The sequence below is a fragment of the Lonchura striata genome, chromosome 3 (genome assembly GCF_050655825.1).
Source record: "Lonchura striata isolate lonStrDom1 chromosome 3, ASM5065582v1, whole genome shotgun sequence".
In the NCBI taxonomy this organism is placed as follows: Eukaryota; Metazoa; Chordata; class Aves; order Passeriformes; family Estrildidae; genus Lonchura; species Lonchura striata.
The window spans coordinates 29,589,992-29,611,660 of NC_140705.1; the positions used below are offsets into that span (position 1 = coordinate 29,589,992).

General features: G+C 37.7%; 1 protein-coding gene across 2 annotated transcripts in view; it reads right to left on the reverse strand.

Moving 5' to 3' along the window:
• The window catches only part of OGFRL1 (opioid growth factor receptor like 1), an 84,808-nt gene that overhangs the window by 48,802 nt on the left and 14,337 nt on the right, over window positions 1-21,669 (reverse strand). For both annotated transcript variants that reach the window (XM_085576392.1, XM_085576391.1), the window contains exon 2: window positions 534-720. The gene's annotated coding sequence lies outside the window, so the exon portion shown is untranslated. The remainder of the gene's footprint in view (window positions 1-533; window positions 721-21,669) is intronic.

The following is a 21,669-nucleotide window of genomic DNA, read 5'->3' on the forward strand; positions in this document are numbered from 1 at the left end:
AAGGATGATTTTGATTAAATACAATACTGTTGTGTCACTTTGAGGATGTCCACAATGCAACTTTCATGTATCACTACCTATAAACAAACAGTGTGACAAGCCTTTTTTAATCACTGCTTAAGGGTGGAAGTATTGCAGTATTGCTACTATTTAAGTTTCCCTCCAGCCACCAGTACAGCTGAAGCATATCATAAGGCCCTTCTGACTTTGGTCTGAACACAAGACATTGATGATGTGATGTAATGACATCATTTGTTTACTGTCACCATAATGTAAAGTATGAAATACAGGCTGTCAGAAATACAATCAACATAATATTCCATCCTTGCCCCCCAGACGATTTCCAAGGCAGAGAGAGTAAACAGCCTTCTCCCAGCTTTCTTAGTTTCCACAGCTGAGAGTGTAGGATGTTTACAATACCTGTCACTCAGAGCTTCCAAGAACACACCAAATGCCAGAAGACCTATTACTGACTTCATCACTGACTGCTGGAAACATGCAGATGTCAATTAATGGGAGGAAAAAATCCATACCCACAACCATATGAATCCAAATCAGTGTTAAGTCCTTTGTGAACAAGTTGGAGGGTCTAAGAAAGAAGTTCAAAATAAGGCTGAGCTTCAGCATCTCCAGAGGACAGCCAGTATTATTGCCACCATGGTACTGCAAGGCTTACTGCCAGTTCACTCCAAAGTATTCTTGCATGTCCTGAAGTTGTGCCTGCAGAAAACAAGACAATTCACCATTTTAATGGGTGCACATAGCAGAAAAATAGTCTTTGCATTCTACAAGTAAGAGCCATCATGTAATTTCCTAAGGATTGGAAGCTTTTAACACAATTTAAAAGTGATATTTAGAGTGCTGGCTCACAGAATACCTACACTATCTAGGTTATTTTTAATTAACAGAGGAATGAATGATGGTTCAGGGACACTTTTGAATACTGTGAGGAAAATAATACTTTTAAATACCTTTAGAATAGTAGCTTGGTAAATTGAAGAATTTGGTTAAATAATAACATGTGACCGTTAACAGCAGTCTAGGTACATTTGACATTGTACTTTTCACTCAGAAGCATTTAAAGTATTCAGTTTCCTTGAAGGCATCACCTCTAATAGGAAAATCAACCAAACAAAATAAAATTTAAAAAATCCATTCAGAAAAAAGAAAAAAATTTCTCATGTAGAACAAAAGTCAAAATCCTTAGATGAGAAAAAGATTCCATTTAAACAGGTTTAAGTACAACATCAAAAATTTTGGGACAAGTTTATTAATAGCTTTTGCTTTAAAAAACAAAGCATGTGCAAAAAAAAATATTCAAGTGATTAGGGACCTGAATTCTGTTACAGAAGCAAACAATGTACTTTACAAAAAGTGAATCTGCTATTGAGAAGGTAGAGGAGCTTTATCTGAGTGCACAACCCATAGAAGGGTTGCCCCAATACTAGTACAGTACTCATCATCATATGAATATCATTTATAGCACAGTATACTGGCCAGCTTTCTGAGGAAACAGCTGCTCTGTGGGCATGAAGTATGTTTCATTTGGACCAAAGGAACTATATTGTTTTCTCCTCAACCATTATCTACATATCATTCCAGTACTTCTAAAAATCAGGATAGATATATAAAAGTCAGTGCCTGGAGGGAATCAATTTGGTCAGGAAACACAGCAGCAGTAAGAGGGGAAAGAAGGGGACTGTGTAATTGTCCATTGCTTGACTATTTGTAAAGAGGCCTAGAGATGTGCAGGAGGCTCAAAAGTTGAAATAGATCTGAAGGCACAGATCATCTTTACCTTCTAGTCTGCTATAAAAAAATACAGACTGCAAGGGCAAAGGCAGCACAAGTTGTAAGAATTAAAAGTTTTATTTCTTGAGCTGTGTGTCCTCAATAAATCATCTCTCTGGTCAGCAGTTAAACAACCTATGCTAGTTCTGCACTAAGAAGATGCAATTTTCCTAACTTCACCAATTTTACATGTCAGTGGGGTCCATGGGGTCTCTCTAGGGCATACAATAGAAGAGGAAAATCCCTGTCTTCAATCAAGCAACCACACCAATCAGATTGTCAGGTAGCCCTGCAAGAAACAGCCTGGCATTGGCTCAACAATGAACCCAGCAGTAGAAACAAAAGCATAAAGTGCAGAAATAAAATCATGGAGCTGTTTTCTCAGAACAAGGAAAATTAGAAGATCACAGAATAATCCAGGTGTACACACATCGCAGTAGATAATCTAGTTCCAGGTCTTCCTGGAGGCAGAGCCAGTTTTGGAATCCCACATGAAGGGCTGCAAAACACCTTACATTTCTCATTCAAGGTTTTGCAGATTAAGTATGATTTGCAGAAGGCACTTCAGCTCTTTACAAAAGAAAGCTGAAAAATAATATTGTGGTAATCTCTGATGGAATTTTCCACAGTACACTCAATCTTTAGTTGACACGTTCTGATATTTCTTTTGCTAACATATCCTCTTTTGATCCTGTAAGGGCTATGATGATTTCTATGGAACAAAAAAAATTACCCCTTTCCTAATAAACTAGTATGTCTCCAATACAAAAAAACCCACACAACTATGTAAATTCAGAAAAAAATTGATATTTTATTTGCTATAAAGTAAGCAGAAAGAAAAAAACACCCAAACTATTTATAGCAGAAAAAAAAAAATCCGTTTTCAAAATAAGCCTATGAATTACTGGAGCTGTAGGCCTCATACCTAAGAAATTGTGAGAGCCAGTGCTATAACAGGCAACATACTACCAGCTCACAAAAAAGAAAACTTTTCAAGGCAAATGATGCAGTGATAAGGAAATACTCAAAACATGTGAAGCAAAAAGAATCTGGAGTTTCAGAACAAGAAAAATCAGAATAAAAACTAAGTAACATATTATGGTCTCATGGAATCCCAAATACTTTTGTGACTTACTATATATTCTTCAGCCTTGGCATTTAAATGAACAAGACTTAGAACAAGAAAGTGACTTAGGACTTTAAAAGTCAGTTTTGCATATATATTTCAGATGTTCCGCTGAAAGGTGCACCAGATAACTTCAAACAATTTAAGGAAATCTTCTGGCAAGAACTTCATTTATACTCGACACAGTAATTCCTATTTTAAAGGGCCTACAGTTAAAACAAATGACAGAAGAATATGACAGCAATTAAATGAAGACTTTAAACATAGGTCCACTGTATTCCTACTGCTTTTCTATTGACTGCCTTTGATTTCCAAATTGTTACAGATGGCTCCCTTTTTTCTAATATTTATATAGCCAAAGATGCATCTAAGGTGATGTACTTGGGGAGCATAAGAAACTACATATATCATACCTTCCTGTCAAGAGATGCCTACCACTTACTGGGCACAGTTCCTCATCTGTGTCTAGGTACCCAGATACAGCAACCTGCCTGCCACAGCTTCCCCTGCAAAGCATGTCCTTCTGTAGGTGTCTAAGAAATACAGCTGCTGATCTGCCAGCAAGCCTTGCACAAAGCTAGGCTAAAATCCTTCCCCTGAAGGATCCAAGGGAAGGCACTACCTGCACCAATAGCCACACAAGTGATCATGATCTCAGCAAAGCTATCTCAAAAGGAAGGATTAAATATTGCAAAAAAAGCTTTCTCCCCCAGATCTCCAAGAGGCAAGGTGTTAGTGAAAGAGTTATTTACCTGATCCTAAAACCTGCTCTCCATCCCTTGGCTTCACTCTCCTACACCTGAGGGACACGATTGTAAAATGTAGTACAGACAGTTACTTTAGAAGCAGATGCTGAAAGAATGCAGTACAACAACAACTCAAAACTAAAGCACTGCCCTGCCATCACCTGGAAAGAAAAGACTGAGTTGCCCAGTAAATGCTACACTATAAAGAAACTGTTGTCATTAATTTGCTTTCATTTTACAACTAAGCACAAAAGGGAAGGAGTGAAAAGAAAACATTCTCTTCCCTTTGTAGCAAGTTAAATGTTTAATTTCTGGTAACAACAGTAAGTTGGGTGCCAATATGCACAAATTACTCACTGCTCACTTTAAAGAATACTTGTTATAGCCAGAACCACTCAATTACACCACCCAACAGCAGAGGACCATAAAATTAATAGAAATTATTTCTGTCTGCAAACAGGGAGAAAATGATATATAGTGTAAGGTTTAACTTCCTTACAGGCTTGTAAGATGAGCTGACCTTATGCCACCTTCTGTGTACTTGTGGACCTCTAAAAAAGCTAATCATTCTTCTCTGCATGAAGCACACCATTAAAATGGGGTCAAATATCACTGAACATTATAAATATTATGCCATTAGCAAAACTAATGACACACTATTTATGTAGGAAGGCCTCTTACATTGGCTTTTACAAAAATTCAAAACTGTTTCAAACCTTCCTCAAAATTCATAATGTACACGGGGAAGGCTAACCTGCCTATATAGAGGCTTACCTGACCCACCTGCAGTGATCCACTTGAGGGGCTAAATATTTGTGCTGAATGCCCCTACTGAATACAGACAACTTAAAAAGAAGCAGGCTCAGGGAAGATTGGAAGCTATTTAAAACTCTTCCTTCTTTGCATGGTGTAATTCTGGAGACTGTGTAGTCTTTGTATTTGGAGATATTCCCAACTTACCTCCTTCATTGATCAGCCACCCCTCAAGAAACAGCTAGTATACAGTGTAATAGCTGTGTCAGTTTGAAATAAGAATTTATATTTGGACTTGGGAAGGAGCAGTCACAGTGTCAGGCATCCTTAGAGCTTAGCTAGAGTCTGCTGGAATTCCCTTCCTATGTCTCCATCTCTGTGTGGTAACCACAAAACTACATAAACCTCTAACTACTGATGTTCTCCTACATGGGGAACAATTTCTGTCAAAATTGCCAAGGTTTCTTTCTCACCTGCCTGTTCCTGGAAGGCCACACAGTTTAAGTGAATACCTTTTAATCCTGGTAACAATAATTTGCTAACAGCTTTCTCAAAAAAACAAAACAAAAAAAACCCGAAAAAACCCACCAAAAAAAAAAAACCAAAACAAAACAAAAACAAACAAACAAAAAACCTTGGCATGTTTCTAAGATTACTTCAAGTCCATCACAGTGAATTTGGGTTTTTTACCCATCTTAAACATGTTACACTTCAGAAACTCAGAAACATGTATTTATATATATATATAGGTATGTAAAGAGGAGCCCTGGAGACTCTGTCTGATAGGGAGGACCTAAAAATGGAGGTAGGTCTCAAGGCTCTCCTTCAGCTCTCCTTTCAGCTTCAAAGAAAGAAAACTATTCCATTCATTTTCTTCCTGAGCCCTGCAACTATTTGAAGGGAAAGGAAAAAAAAAAGTTTCCTTCTCCATATAACTGCTATAAGATTCACAAAAACAATCTGAAAACAAAGTCAATACATTTTTAAAGCAGGTGAAAGAAAGATTAGTTTCAACAATTTTAAACTTTTTGCCTCTGAGAGTCAGAAGCAAAACAGTGGGAAAAGAACAGCCACCACACACAAGCCACAAAATAAAGAGAAAAAGCCCAAAATACATAAGTAGGCATATTCTAGACAGGGAATTAATTGGCCCATCTTTGAATGAAAAGTATTTCAAATACTTTATAAATATATAAACTGCCACCAGATGTCAGTACAGCCTAGAGAATTGCTAGTACAACCCCCTACTCCAGGTTGATAAGGATATTTATTTAACATTCCCCCCAACTGTCCAGGTACACAAATCCAGCCCTTCCACAAATCCTGACTGGAAAAAAATCACACGTGAAAGATCTCATATGCACAATATCAACATGAACAAAACCCAAGGAAGCTATAAGAATAGGCCTAAACTTCTATTGCCTCAGGACAAGAACCAGCTTGATACTAAATAATCTATTATTAAGATTCAGGGCCCTCCTCTCTCATGCTCATCAGATTCTCTAGCAATGAGTCTTGGCCCCACACATTCACATTCCCTCTGTTCCTAAATAGCCTTTGTCTCCTTAGATTATACAGCAAAGTGACAGGGAATATTTAGCAATGAGGTTGCTAAGCTAAATAAAGCTTTTCTGCAAAACAAGCATTACCATGTCTGTCCTTGTGCTACAGCACAGGCTCTCTCCACATTCTCCCCATCTCTGATTTTTTACAAGAGTTGCAAAGGAAAGAGTTTCTGGAGCATCCCTGGCTGAGGTGATTTTGCTTTGAAACTTCTAACAGCAGATTTTATCGAACTTCTTCATGCAAATAAATATATAAATCTATGATTTCTTGATGACAGAAATCAGTTTCAGCAAGATGTGGCATATAAATATTTTTTCTGCTCCACATCCAAATTCAGTTACAAACTTCACTACTAAAACTATTAACTAGAGAGGTTTCACAGGCTAAAGAGCAGGCCTTACTTCAGACCATTAGTGCATAGGTTAAAAAACAATCAAAAAAGGAAAGAAATCACCCACCCTCCCACACCAAACATAATCCATATTATTTAGTCTCAGCAAGAATTTTCAGCTTTGCGAGTTTATAGACTGAGCTTCTTGTCCTACCACAATTAACAAGTTTTACTTTGAAGCAAAAATATGTATTAAGAGAACACCAGAAACTATAGAAATCAAGAGGAGAATTGTTAAGTGACTAAGAAACCTAACTTAAAATTTTTGCTTGGCATAGACCTACTAAATGTTAGTGATATCGTGATTTCTGTTTTGTGAGAAATATTCAGGTAAGCAAAACAGCATACATTCACCTGTGGAAATTTATATCAGGAAAATTTGCTTGCATAAGAGTAATATAACAAATGTTTCTAATTTTAATACTGGCTTATTGCACCATCTTACAAAATCTCTTATTTTCTTACTAAATGGAATCAACTCAGTGTATTTTCTGAAGTCCAATGCAAAAAACTTTTAAAACTATGTAATTAAAAGAAACTTGGTGAGTTAAAAACCATAAACAAAAAATTAACTTTTTAGGCCAATGGTTTGGAAAAGAACTTACTGAAATATCTTTCTTGCCTTATAGGGCCATTTCAGCACAGATACGAGGTTTTAGCTTCAGTTTTAACCATATCACACTCTTGGATTTCCTTTGTATCTCAGATTGAATAAAATCGAGAGAGCAATAGAAATAGAGCATTTATGTTTTCTTAACATATATAGCTTGACAACTTGGGATATTAACATGAAAAAGAGAAATAAAAAGCAGAGAGGCAGGATCCTGAAAGCCATGTAATTTTGAAGTGGTTATGGAGTACAAACTGCCTGCAAGTCTGTAAGTTGAGCGGCAGCAAATGCAAATGCAAAAAAAAAAAAAAAAGAATGTGAAATAAATCTCTTCACAGGAAACCCTCAAACCACTTAAAGTGGAGCACCTCTTAATTTCATACCTAAACTAAGCCTTGGAACCTCCCTTAAATTCAGGTGAGCTTTGTAGTCTCCAAACTTTCTCCTGGAGGAGCCTAACCACTGACTCAAGAGGAAAGGCAAGGGTTGTTACAGACCTGACTAAGTGCTTAATTAAATAGAAAAACTATAAGCATGTTTCAACTTGCATTTGAGTTTCATTAGGAAATTTTTCACAATTCCTATTTTGTTCCATACAACTGAAAGTCTTTGTCAGGTTAAAACAAGAGGTAATTTAGGTGCACTCTCTAAATTGGAATTTTTAATTTCTGAGTCTTGGCTCTAATTGTAACAAGGACCCTTGAGGCTCATAATTTCTCTCTGTTAACTTCCCCTCCCTCAAATTCCCTACACGTAAACACTTGTTTCTACAACAGTTCTTCTGCAAGTAATTTTCCCCCCATTTTTTGCACATTCAAAACATGCAAAAAACTAAACCCAAGTGTCTCAGTTTTACACGTGCCACTTGCTCAGACCGAGTTTGCTATGTCCAGATGATAAGTACTATTCCAGTTACTGTCTATTCAGGAAATCTCAAGATCATTACCAGCATCAAGAGTACATGACTCAACAGCCAGCTTGCACACTATGCCAGAATAATAATACAATAGCTAGCTTCTTTCACCTAAGAAACATAACTCTTTAAAAACCCAAGTTTTAAGAACACAAAGAATTTCAGATTCTGCAGAAGCAAAACTGCAAAGATGCACTTAAAAGTTACTGAAAGTTCACATCAGCAACAAAACTTGAGTGGAAAGAAACTTACAGTCAGTTACTATTTAGCACAACTTAATTTCCTAAAATCTTTCAAGTTCACCCTTGAGTATCAAAGGGGTTTTTGGATTCTTCTCTGCATTACCTAAATGATGTGCAGCTATCTTCTAGCATTTCCTTTACACCCACCGAGCAGTTGGCTCTGCTGCTGAATGCACTATGGCAAATGGCATTCAAGCTGTGAGGCTTTGAAAGAGTCTGGCATTTCAATAGTTACATGGCAGTATGGGCATGCCCGTGCAGATGGAGAATGGTGGATGCATTTTTTTCCTCAATGAAAAAAGTTCTAGTTAAAGATGCTTTTAAAAAGGGGAAATTGCCAGCCTGAAATGCTGTAATTTCTACATGGACAAGCAGGAATAATATTTGGCACTATGCTTGAAATACTTGTACATTTAATTTTTCTTGCCAATGCTGGCTTAAGAGTTCTATTGCATTCACAAGTAAGAATTAAGCCATGCAGGAAGCATTTCCTATTGCTAGTGTCTTATGGTTACTATAACCATGTTAAAATATTAATGTTGGCTCATTTGTTTTTAAAGACATCCCCTTTTCAAATACTTGCAAATAAGCTTAATGGAAAAGTATATCTTATTAGGGAATTTTTATCCCTTAATTATTTTGCCTCTCTTAGATGACTCAATTCTTCTTTAAATACCCAGATCTGCATTTCATCTTTAAGCAGAGTAGTTGCCTTAAGTTTCACTTTCCTATTTCCATCCCAGGTCTTCTTCAGGTTAACGTAGCAAATGGTGCTCTTGACAAAGTCCAGATTCCATCCCTGTGTATTTTGAGTTGCCAATCTTCTCTGTGACAGTCTAGAACCAAGTCTTCTATTCTGCTACCCCCCTCCTTCCTTCCTTACCAGAAAATATTCCATTTGTTTCTAGAGTGGAGATCCTTAAAAGCTCTTCTGCACATGCAGTGGGGGTGGTTTACTTCTTAAAAAAAAACCAACCTGTCCCCTTTGTGAACATGGTCCAGAAAACTGCTATTGGACTCTGTGTCCAATGGTACACATGAAATCTTTCTTCATCTCTCCAACACTTCAAGAAAAATATTCCTGCTAAGTCTAACACATAATTAATATTTGCAATGCCACAGATCTAGCCAAACACATAGGCTTGCAGATTATTTATGCCTACAATCTAAACTGAAGTCCTTTCAACTGATCCTTACATTTCCAGCCTATCCAGGCAACTCTTTGGCTTCCAGGTTCACTTTAACATGACACTGTCCAGTAAAGAAAGGCAAAAATCTTGCTGTGACTAGAACAGATTTAGAAAATTACTCCCAGAAAGAATACTCTAAGAAACTTTATATCATTTTAGGGCCACCTGTCCCTTCTCAGCTGAATCAAACAGCAGCTATTGTCATGGTCTAGGCCTATCAAGATCTGCAACCTTCCTTGCCCTTTAGTAAGTCTTTTTCTCTACCTCCAGTATCACATGAGGACAGACTTGGCACTCCACATTACAGCTTCTATTATAGCTCATTCATGCTTTCTTCTTCATTGTGTCTTAACAGAAATGGCATTTCCACCATCACAGCCTCCCTCAGAGTCCTTCTCTTCATACTGCCTACATGTACCAGTCCCACCAGCGCTGCCTCACCCCATGATCCACCCATGCAGGGGTAGGTTCATGTACACACTGTGATCCAGAACTGTGCCAGGGACTACACAGAAGTCACAGTGCTCAGCACCACCACATGCTGCAGTCACTCTGAATATCTAACTGACAACTTATTCAGTCATTTAACCCATTTTTGGCTAAGGCTGACTAATTAGCAACCTCAAAGTAAAATTTGAGAGAAAAGAATAGGCATGACTTGAAGCAGCTGTGCTGAAATTAACAAATCTTTTTTTTTTAAGCAATAAAATCACCATTTGACCCTGAAGACAGTAGAAAAAGTCTCACCTGAGCATACTTTCTTTTCTCCTTAACAGGCAGTAAACTTAAAACTTCTTTTGTAGTATTTCAGTAAGGCTCATCACTGTGGTATGTGAGCAACCCAAAGAAGATCAAGTTGCTCATCTGTATTAAACAACAGTTGCTGCAGGTTGAAAACAAGCAGGGCTTCAGTTGTACAGAAACTCAGCTGAGGTTTCTGTTTGGCAAAGATGATGTACTTGAAACAAGGCATGGACCCAGATTCCATTTGATATTGTTCTTCCTGATGCATAGATTTCAGGTAAATTCAATAGCTCCTCTCCTTCCCCTCCATGGAACAAAAAACTTTTCCCTCTGTGTGCTAACAGGATTAAGTGTCGCATTTAAATTTCATCAAACTCCACTTTGTTCTCTAACCCCTTCTCTGAATTAGCAGACTGCTGCTGAAGCAGGCACAGCTTCTCCTACTCGTTAACATCATGGACACGCTATGGCAGGGATCCAAGCTCTGTTTTCCTGCAGAGGATATAGCTTCTGTGGAAGTGAACAATCTCCAGTGAAAGCTTAACACATCGTCCCATTTCCTCTGTTGGAAGGGAGTCTCCCAACTCAAGCTCTGAACAAACAGAGTCCTGGAGCCAGCCCACAGACAGTGTTTACAGAAACAGCAACGTCACTGATAGGACAGATTCGGATGCAGCAGTACTTTATTTCCATGAAAAACTAGTAAATTAAGCATTAGTCAAATGGTGATACCTTTTTTAGCTATTTCACATGCAGGCTTCCTGAAAAAAACACATCATTTTACTGTGGTTAAAGGAAATCTTATGCTGAACAAAGGAACTGAGAGGTACCAATTTAGCAGCAGATCTATATTTCCATCCCCACTTGTCCTCTTGCTGCCTAACTTCCACATGTGCACATGTGGGAACTAAGTCATATCAGTATAAAATAAAGGCACACTTTTCTTGTGGGATTTATTTTTTTAAAATGCACTGAAAAACTTCAGACTACTTAAACTTTGTGAAAATAGAAAGGCAGAGTACCTAAAGTATTTACAAAAGTTCTGGACCATCTGTAATTCTTCCCACATGGACTTTGACAACCTTATTTAATTAGTATCAACCTTTCACCACTTAGCATGCTGCTAAGTATTAGTCTATTTTTATTTTATTTATTTTAAGGAAGTGGAACAATACAATGATCATCAAAAATAGTACATCAAATAGTACATGCTGTACCCTGTACTTAAATAAATACAGAAAACTATAATCCAAGGGTAGGATATATAAATATAAACTTTAATTTTCACAGAGTTCATGAGAATTATAACCTTTGGAAAACCCAGTCCATCTGGTAATTTAAGTGGTTTCAATCTCACAGTTTCTAACACAAGAAAGGAGCAAAAAGCTACTCTCAGCATGCATTTTGCCAACAAATCAAACTTGTAACATCATATGGTCAGTGTATAATACAGGGCAAACAGGCACAAGAGAAAAAGGCACCATGTTTTTTCTTGTTTCTACCTCGCTTCCAGTCCTACAACCTGCCTGGTGACTATGAGAGACACAGCTGATATGAAGCAAGAGGCAAAGAAGTGTCAGTTAGAGAAAATGTGAAAATCCAGGCTCCATCCAGGAAGCAGGAAGGAAGAAACTTGAGGGTCAGCTGCATAAGATAAGGGCAGAGACAGGCTCCAGTACAAGAATTCTTTAAGCAAATGGCTTGGCAGCAGAAATAATATCTTAAAAAGTTTTTGTGCCCAATGCCTCCCACATAGAAGCTGCAAAATCTCATCCTGTTCCCCTCTTCAGGGCTGTGAATTGTGCTAACATGGAATGGTGCTACTCACGTCCAGAACTTCTCTCTGTACAAAAATGAGCAGGCTACTTCTCAGAAAACCTAGTTTGCAAGGAACCTTTTCTAGACCCAACCAAACAGTGGACAGTCTTCATTTTCTTTCACAAATCTTAAACTCTCAGGAAATCTAAACTGTTGCATAGGAAAATAATAAGGTAAAATACAATTTATTTAAATAAAGTAACTGCATACAGTTCTGTCTGTGCCCTTTCTGGCAAAAGATGAGGGCAGTCAGCTAGTTGTTTCAGACAGACCCCATACTACATCCTGACCAAGCCAAGAGAAAGCCTGCCAAGTATTAAAGGGAGAAGAAAGCAGCTCTGGTACTTCCTTTCTAGAAATATTTTTTACCAGCACTGCAATTCTACGAGTCCTACTGAGGGAACTGATGTATTCCGCAGAGTTCAGCAACATCCTGATTTTACCTTCTGTGCTGAACACAAAGCCAACGAGGGCTGATGGCAAGTGGTTACACAGGCTTTAGGTTTGTTAGGAGGCTATGTAAAATAATGAGAACACCTCATGATGGTGATAAAAAACCATGATGCCTACTTTCCCTCCTAGCCTGACTTATGTTTCTAGCTAGACATACTCTACTTTCTCTTTGAGGCTGCAGCAACTGACCTTTGCCTGCTCAGAGCCCCAGCAGGCTGCACAAACTGCACTGAGGTTACCACAGGACAGTATTAGAAATTATTCTGCCATCACAATTAGACACTTCAGCAGAGGCCAAACCCCAAATTTTAGAAGCATAGTAATATATACACCCTCTCAATTACAAAAAATCTGCCCTGATGCTGCTCATGCAAGGAAACTTCGTTCCCTAGAGCTCAGCAAAGTGACACCTCCTGCCAATGCAAGAGCAGTGCCAAGACATGCTAAAACAGGAACCAAAGAGGAAATTGAAAGTTAAGTCGGGTTCAGATTTTAATTTTTTAAACAAAAATGTCCTTCATTCTGAAGTGGTAAATGTGGGAGTGAAGATTAAATGATGTTCAATTTTACATCACATGTCCTTGAATTTTTTGGAAAGGTAAAAAATTGACACAAATTTTCTGCCTTACAATTTATTTAACAGTCATTTCTGTAAAAATGTATAGATCTGAAAGCACACACCTCATTTTCTAAAATGCAAACATTTCACTCCTTGTTTAAAGTGTCTGGAGGCTTAAAATAAGAGCAGATATAAACCACAGTTAAAACCTGTAATATATACTACTAGCCTGTAATATATACTAGCCTCAAAGCATAACTGCATTCAAGACACATTAGTTACATTTTTGGTCAGCTCAAAGAAATGTTTGTCCCACCATCTGATATTTCTCTGCTAAGAGGAGAAAACTGGTTCCACAAATCCATTCCAGCATATTAAAGACTATTAGCAACATAAGCCAAAATGCAATCAAATCAAAGTGATGATTTAATGCTTATATTGAAAAATAGAGGCTATATATCTTCAGATGTTCTTTTCAGTAGAAAACTGATATGCTGCAAGGTACTCCATAAGTGAGTTCAAGAAATTCAGTGCAAACTATTTCTCAATATATGATGGATGTCACAACTCTGATTTTAGTTCATGATGCAATTTTAGCACATCCTGTTTCTACTTCACACAACATAAAAGGTTTGCTGCAACCACAGAAACATCTTCAAAAAGTTAAAAACTACTCACTTCTAAGGCAAAAGTGCTCTATCTGTACATGTTCTTCTAGGAACTGCCAAAGCTCTAGGAAGAAAGATACCTCACCAGAATCCAAAACAGACCGCAGACATTCTACAGATGCAATTAGGAGCATTTTCTGGTTCTATAGCTTTCATGGAGGAGAATGCATAGAAAAGTACCTTTAAGTCAATATACCCAACAAGTGTAGTCTGCCATCAGTTCAGAAAACTTCTCTGCAAGAGAAGCACCGACAATGATATGACCAAGTCTAATCACCCATGTCCCAAGACGTCAGAGGCTAAGTGACAGAAGTCTGAAGGACTTAAAGCACCAATATCCTTTCTAAAAATATTTTAAATCTGTTTTAGCTATGAGTAAATGAGTACACTTACATAGTCAAGAGGAGCCGTAGACAATAAGCACTCGTGAACACAAGGCAAATTCTGTGCATCTCAAGGAGAGTGCCCAGGCTTCAGGCCTGCTGTGCAACCACCTTCACCCACATCAAACATCCAGTTGGCAGTGGAGAAAACTGACATATATAACCAGAGAAAAGTGGTAGACAGGCTTAGACCTGGGTCCAGCCAACACTAGTGCAAGGAAGATGATTTTCATACCTTTATTACATGCAGCTTTTTGTCTGTGTCCTAAGAGAAGCACTTACACCTTCTTCCCCTCAATGTATGTCCACTTGGCAGCATTACAGCTGAACCAGTCTTACAGCAGTGATACTGACAGAAGATTCGAAACATTTCAAAAAAGCACTGCTCTCATAAGCAGCAACTGCAAAAAGCCTAAGGCAAAAATTTTTAATTATTCAAACCCTGTACTGAAACACTCACGTTCTCCTTTTCCTAAAGCTACCACTTTAATTCCATTTTACTAATGTGAAAAACCTACAGAACTTCCTCATGAGGAGGAGAATGCTCAGATGAGGAAACTTGCATGCTTTTTTCACTATGGGTTTTCATCTTCTTTACAGTCAGATTTTCAGCTCATCATACTGACATGGAAGGAAACGTAACAGGAAAAAAAAAAATTATCTTTTAACAAAGCTGCTATCTGCAATCAGTTCCTCCCAGGAATGAAACACCCAACCTTCTAGGACAGCACTAGATATATTTGTATAAAATATCTTTGTGATAGAAATGAACAAAGGAACAACAAGGCTTCTTTACAGATTTCCTCATATGAGACACAAAATCCTTCTGTATAGATAGTTGCTATGGTGCAGACTTAAGGGGAAAAAGAGGGGAGATCAGACTTCTTGTTTACAGGTTTCCAATATGCTCCACTTGATCCATCTTGAAATTGAAACCCTTTAGCTTCCTGTCTTAAGGCTGTCAGATAGCAGAGAACAAACACAAGTGTTAGCAACTTTACAAAGCCCCCACATGTTCTGCACAGAGCTACAGAAAAACATCCACGTGGATTAGTCAACAGACAGGAAGGACAATATAGTTTCAAAGAGAAGAGAAGCCATACTAAACCCTGAAAGACTTATACAAGGGCAAAGAGACTTACTCTAGGAATGAAATGCCATATTATCTCTGAACATTGTCACCACAATGTAACATGGATCTATTAAAAAATACACTATTTTGACATTCTCAGGCAAAATCCTGATTCTTCTGAGAACTTCTGACACACAGGTTTTAATCCAATAGGTATGTCTGTCTATTTACAGGTTCAAGAAGAGTAAGACAAAGACACTTAGGGTAGGATTAAACTTGCAGTAAGACACCTAAACCATGCAGTCCTCTACAGTCAAAAAGCCTACACAGAGATTCAGCTTACTCTACAGCAGAGATCTGGGGTCTAATTCAAGTACCTAAACATAAGTAATTGCTGTCAGTTTAAATGTCCTGGCAGTTTCACCTGAGTTCCAGTTGCCTCTCCTGTAAACCTTGTATCCATCAGCATTATGCAATTTTTACAATGCTTTAGAGATCCTAGCTGAAACTAGTTCAGGCACATGACCAGAGGACTACTATCCAGGCGCCAAGGACATTTTCACCATCTATGAACATAGATAGCATAGAAACTTGGTGTGAAAGTATAAAACTTAAATGTCCTTCATCAATCATGAACAGAACGCATCCTTTAATCTTTTGACAATTGATAAGAATATAGCTATCACTTTTTGAATACTCTGGTTGCTCTTTACCGTGGTTTGGGAGTTACACAAGAGATTTGGCCTTTGCAGCTACTTCTTTAGGGTCCTATGTTTTAAAGAAGCTGCCAGATGTAATTTCTTCCCTAGATCCCTTAGTCACTTGCCAGAACATTAGACCAGAACTTTTCTGCCAAAACCTTCTGTTTAATCTTGTCTGCATGAACAACCTTAACCAACATTTTTTCAGTATAGTGTAAAAAACCCACTCATACAGGACAGGTTAGTTCTCCCATTCAGTCAGTGACCAGTCTTGTTCTGTCATACTCTGTGCTTCCACTAAACATCCAAGCTGAGGTAGAAGCAACTACCTGATACAGGTTAATTCCAAGGTTTAGGAAATAAATGATGCAGTGTTCCTAAAAAAGAGTACAAAGTTCCCTTCATGGACAGAGATGCCTTTAAAGACCTCCAGAGGGAGATCCTGTCTAATTTTTAGCATTTAAATTGCTTTGAACATCCATCTTGGGCACTTTTAGTGACACCATCAGCATCTTGCTACAGCCTGAACATTCAGCTCAGTCAGGTAAGGAATTCAAAACTCAATAATAAATAGAAAAGGAAACAAGGTGTGTGACTATTTTCAAATTCTATGGCAGTTTTCTTGCTCTCTTTAGACTGCCATTTATCCCCTGCTCCCAGTGTTTCTGTTTGCCTTAATCTGTTTCTCTTTACCTGCTTACTGTTTGCCCAAAGTGTAAAAGTATTATTTTCCGTATTGTCACATATGCCTGGAAAATCCAACTAATGCCCCAAACCATTTACTACCCACTGTCAGCAAACATCCTAAACTGAAACAGAAGCATCTAATCTGTATTTGTGCTACCACAAGCACCACTAGAAATTTGAAGAAGAAAAAAAAAATAATACACTGGAGGCTACAGGCCTAGACTTCTTTCAATTATTTTTCGGTTTTTCCATCATCTGGGATTTGTTTCCACAGGAAGATATTAATCTGCTGGCTGTTAACCCAGAAGCCTTCCTGACTGTGTTCTGCTGACTGAAATCAGACCTTCACTAAGGCCAGATTGGGACAGAACAACTACTAAGTTTTAAACACTGGAGAAAGCACTGCCCCTTCATATTTACAGGCACGCTTTCCCATTTATTCAACAAGCATCAGAACGATTCTGCTAATGTAGATATATTCTATTTCTCACATCTTGGAGATAAGGGATACTGTACAAGAAAGGCATCCAAGTGCTTCTTTAGCTATACTCCTTACACACAATCCACCCAATAGTAAGAATATTTAGGAGAGTCACACAGTTCCCATGGAGAGTTGAAATCTTGTCAGATTCTATTCCAAATCTACTGAAAACAGAAGAGTTTTTGCCAAGTCAATTTTGGCAAGTGTTTCCAGCATTATCCTGTCTTGCCAAACAGCATTTGGATTTTGCTGGACTTATTTACTTGTTCAGTATTGTCAGAGAAGTGGAACTATTTGTTGCTGTAGAGAATTTGGCTTACTTTGAAGACCTGGAACAACATTTGAAAGATGAATCAGAGACTGACTAACTTAGGAATTTGATCTGTTAACCTCAGCTCATAGCAATAGAGCATGCTCAGTGTTAGAAGTAACCCATAGTGCAGCTACTTCAGGTCTGAGACTAGCCAACTCTCTGAACTCTAAAATGACACTTGTAACATGCTGGTTTTATATAGCCAAGTTCCATACCTCTCAAAAATACCATCCAACACAAGCTGTAAGATGATGCTGACAATTCTCTTTAGGGGTCAAACCAACACAATCATGTTTTATGGAAACAACCCCAAACCATTAGCATTTTTTGCTGACTGCATGGAAATTAATCCTCTAAAGGCTTGATTTTCAGAAGACATCAAGCATCCAGTCTCTCTCAGACACAAAGGTACATCTTTTTAGGACACCCTAAGTTAAAGGCTGATCCCTCTCATGCCGTTGTCCACACTCACACCCCACAGAGCCGGTCAGTGCTCTACTTCCACTCTGTCAGTAAGGCATGCAGGAATGCTTTTGATCAGATGCATCAGAGGTACACTGGTGACATATTTTGCCTGACAGTCATGCTCTACTGCTCAACACAGAAAACTGACTGAAAATATTTAATTATTTCAAAAATGTTATCTGCAGTGCTTGTTTTCAAGCTTTTGGTACTGTTTCTCCCATGCTTGTCCATTCCACATTTTCAGCTTTACTAGCTTTTTTTCTCTTTTCTTTTTCTTTGCTAAGCCAGACATTCATTCTTCATGCCTCCCACTACTCCCTCATCTCCTTACACTGCCCACTGCCTTGCAATAGACAGCAACCTTGTCTTCCCTCTTCCAACACAGAAGCTATGTACTAGGTCATAGCCATGGTTCACCTATCCTCAAAGCACATAGTGCCTTGAAAAAAGTACAAAATACCACTTAGGCTTACATAGTGTCATTTTTCTAATTCCTCACTGTTATAATTCAGCCTGGAGGATATGTAAACATATCCTACGCTTCTGGTTTCTAAACGTGTACATGTATGTATTTTGGTTGCATTCAAGGTGAACGGTACCACCTTGCTCCCTAAGAGATATAACAAACTACCATATGACCTGTTCCCATCTTCACTGTACCTTTCCAATATTTATTTTGCTTGCAAATCCTCAGGAATACCTGAGCATTCCTCTAGAGAGAAAAAAATAACAATAACAACAACCAAAGAAAAAAAACCCACAAAAAAAAAAAAAAAACACAGGAAAAAAAAATCCAACCCCCCCCCCCCCCAAAAAAAAAAAACAACCACAAAAAACAACCAAAAAAACCACAAGAGAAAACAAATAATCAAAGCCTACCACTCTCCACCCCAGGGAAACATAACACTCAGTGACTATTCTTCATCAATAGTTTTAAATCTGTTCACCAGATACACCATATCTAGACTTTTTACTATTTCAATTTTTTCAATCAGGATATTTTGGGCTGCCAAATCCAATATCCTGTAATGTATCTTAAAGGCTAGTGTTTGTATGAGGCTATCAAAGTGCCTGATTTAACATTAAATAAAATAAATAGACAATATAACAAGTGAGTTCCATTTCCTGGTAGATCCTACTCAACTTACCTACTTTGGTCCAAGTTCTATTTCAGTATTTCTGTCCAAAACCACGTCAAAGCTGACACTCTATAGGCAGTCATAAACTCTACTCACCCAGTTAAGCCCTAGTACAATTTAGTTTCCATCTGTAATCTGGAGTACACTAATTTTAGATTACCAATCCACCAAGCTTTTTATATTACTGCTCTCAAATTCCTTGCTACAAGTTATTGGCATCTTCTAAACTATGTCTTATTTTAATAGCGGTTGTTAAACATCATTCTGGATTGGTAAAGTTGAAGGAATGCCATCAACATTTGTATCTGACTATGCCCCAGCTTTTTAATCACAAGCCTGACAAGTCTATAGAATATTGTCTTTAAGCACTACTATATAATTGACTTCTACCTGATCATGAGCACCAACATTAAAATCCTGTTGTTTCTAATAAAAGTCTGTCTTTTTCTGACTGTCCAGCTGTCCTGCCTCCAATCCATGACATTTTCTTACTAATTTTATATATTGCTTCATTATCTGCTAATTTATATTCATAGAATAAAGGTTGACAGACATCTATTTGAGGATTTTTTGTGGCAGGAGGAAGGGAAAGAATCTTTTAAAGCACCATTTCCACCTCTATTCTCAGACATTTTATCTTTGCTATCTCCCTTGATTATGGACTTTTTCACAACTAGTAAGATTTTTGTAAGCCATTCAAAAGGGCTACACTTTTTCAGTCCATATTTCATCTTTCCCCTTGTGTTGTTCAAAAGCTTTCTATCTTTTGAATTTCTTCCTTTGAGGAAAAAATATTGAATTCATCTGACTACAAACAGACTTCTATGAGCACAGACACGTACACCTGAGGTAGTTATCCCAGACTGACTTTGAAGCTAAAGGAGAGAAACAAGCAGAGCAACTGGGGACAAGTTATCCCATTCTTAAATGACTATCTAAAATAAAACATATAAAATTTTCATGTAAAAGGGCCTCTCCTTATTCATTAATGTAAGCCTAGAACAGTGCAGATCAGATATATTTAACTGCAGCACAGCTGTAATAAGTTCAACAATAGAAATGCTTTTTGTAGGTATTTCCTACTGAATTTTATGAACAATTAGAATCCCACAAAGTATTCAAAGATAATGATAACCACACTAACTCACTGTGGGACAGAGAAATTACATTTCCAGTACACTTCCACCTTAAAACACAACCATATTTATTTTCAGAATGTTAATTCCTATTAGTTTCTTTGTGAAGAAGCTTATTATTTCATAAAATAAGCATTGTTGAGGTACTTCACTAATTCACAGATACCTGTATCATTGACCTGTCAATGGTTGCCACCTTTGCTAAGAACTGTACATCTACAGGATCATAGCCCTGGGCCTCATCTAACAAGCTCTGCAGAATACATGCAGCCATTTCAAGTAAGTCTGACCTGTGTCTTTCAAGTATTTCTGAAGATCCTTCTGTACATTCAAGTTTCTCTAAGAAGAGCTGGAGAAAGTTTTGCAGAGAGGACATTACGCCAACTCTGCAGAGCCATGCTGCTTTATATGCTTTTCCCTCTGCATCTTGTTGAGTCTTGCCCTTGCCCTGTAAATCTAGGACCTAAGCCAGTTTCCTTGCTTTCACTGCTTTCCATGCATTACATAGAAGCTCCAATTACTGTCTGGAGTGTCTAAAGACACTACTCAAACAAAAGACCAAAACCCCTCATAGCAGGTATGATTTCAAGGAGATAGCAAGTAAATTTGTCTCACATAAGCTTTCTGCAATTTCATCACTGTTTAGGTTAAGCTGTCAAAAACCCCTCTGTATGTTTTGAAACCATTTCAGAATGTTAATGAGGAACACTTACAGTTAGAGAACTAATCACTGTTATGAATCCCAGAATCATATCAGATATCTAGAAAGGCTTTAAGGCTACATAGCTTTTAACAATCAAAATAGAGGAATTTCAAAGATCATTCTAGCCTCCATAAATTAAATTCCTGACACAGTAATAAGATGCTTGCTCTAAAGGAATAGCAGCATTTGTACCTAAGTATTCAGCCGCTTTATTTTTTAAACCCCTAATTTCTGATCAAGAGCTTCAGATAAGCACATATTCCATTGAATAATGTCATCATCTACAGGCAGAATGTCAGCAACTAACTATACTAGAAATTCCAGAACAAAAGGCTGGTTTACTCTGCACAGCATGCACATCTAGGCAATGGATAGGAAAAAACCCAAGCCATTTGCACAGCTTCCTTTGCCTCTTTCTCCTCCTTCCATGATACAGGTGTGTGTGTGTACACATAAGTACACACACACAAATAAAAACACAAGGCAGTATATCAGCCTCATATAGTGAAGCTTCTTAATACAGTTAGTTTCAAGCATACATATATAAATATATAGATAAAGGAACATTAAGGATACACAATTTGTTATGCAGAATAGTGAAAATCTTTCTGGAGGAATTAAAATGTTTTCACTGCTCTGCACAGAACAAAGCAGCCTTCCCAGAAATAGCAGCACACATCAGAAATGCAGCTATCAACTCTGCAAAGTCACCACAGCAATGTGAAAATATTAATCCTATTCTCTAAGTATACAGAAAGTGAGGAGGGCAAGAGGAAAAAGAGTACTATAAACATTACTGTAAGAACGTCTGTTAACAGCCTATGGCATTCAGCAGAGTGCACAAATTCTTCCCAAATCTTTTACTATAACAAAGTAGTTAAAAAGGTTGTTGACTGATTAACCTTTTACTTCTGAGACCAAGGAAAAAGGTTTGAAAAGGATTGAAAAAGTTCAGGTCCATAACAGAAAATAATAGCATTACAGAATAACTGGATGTGGGAGTTATTTCATGTGCAGGC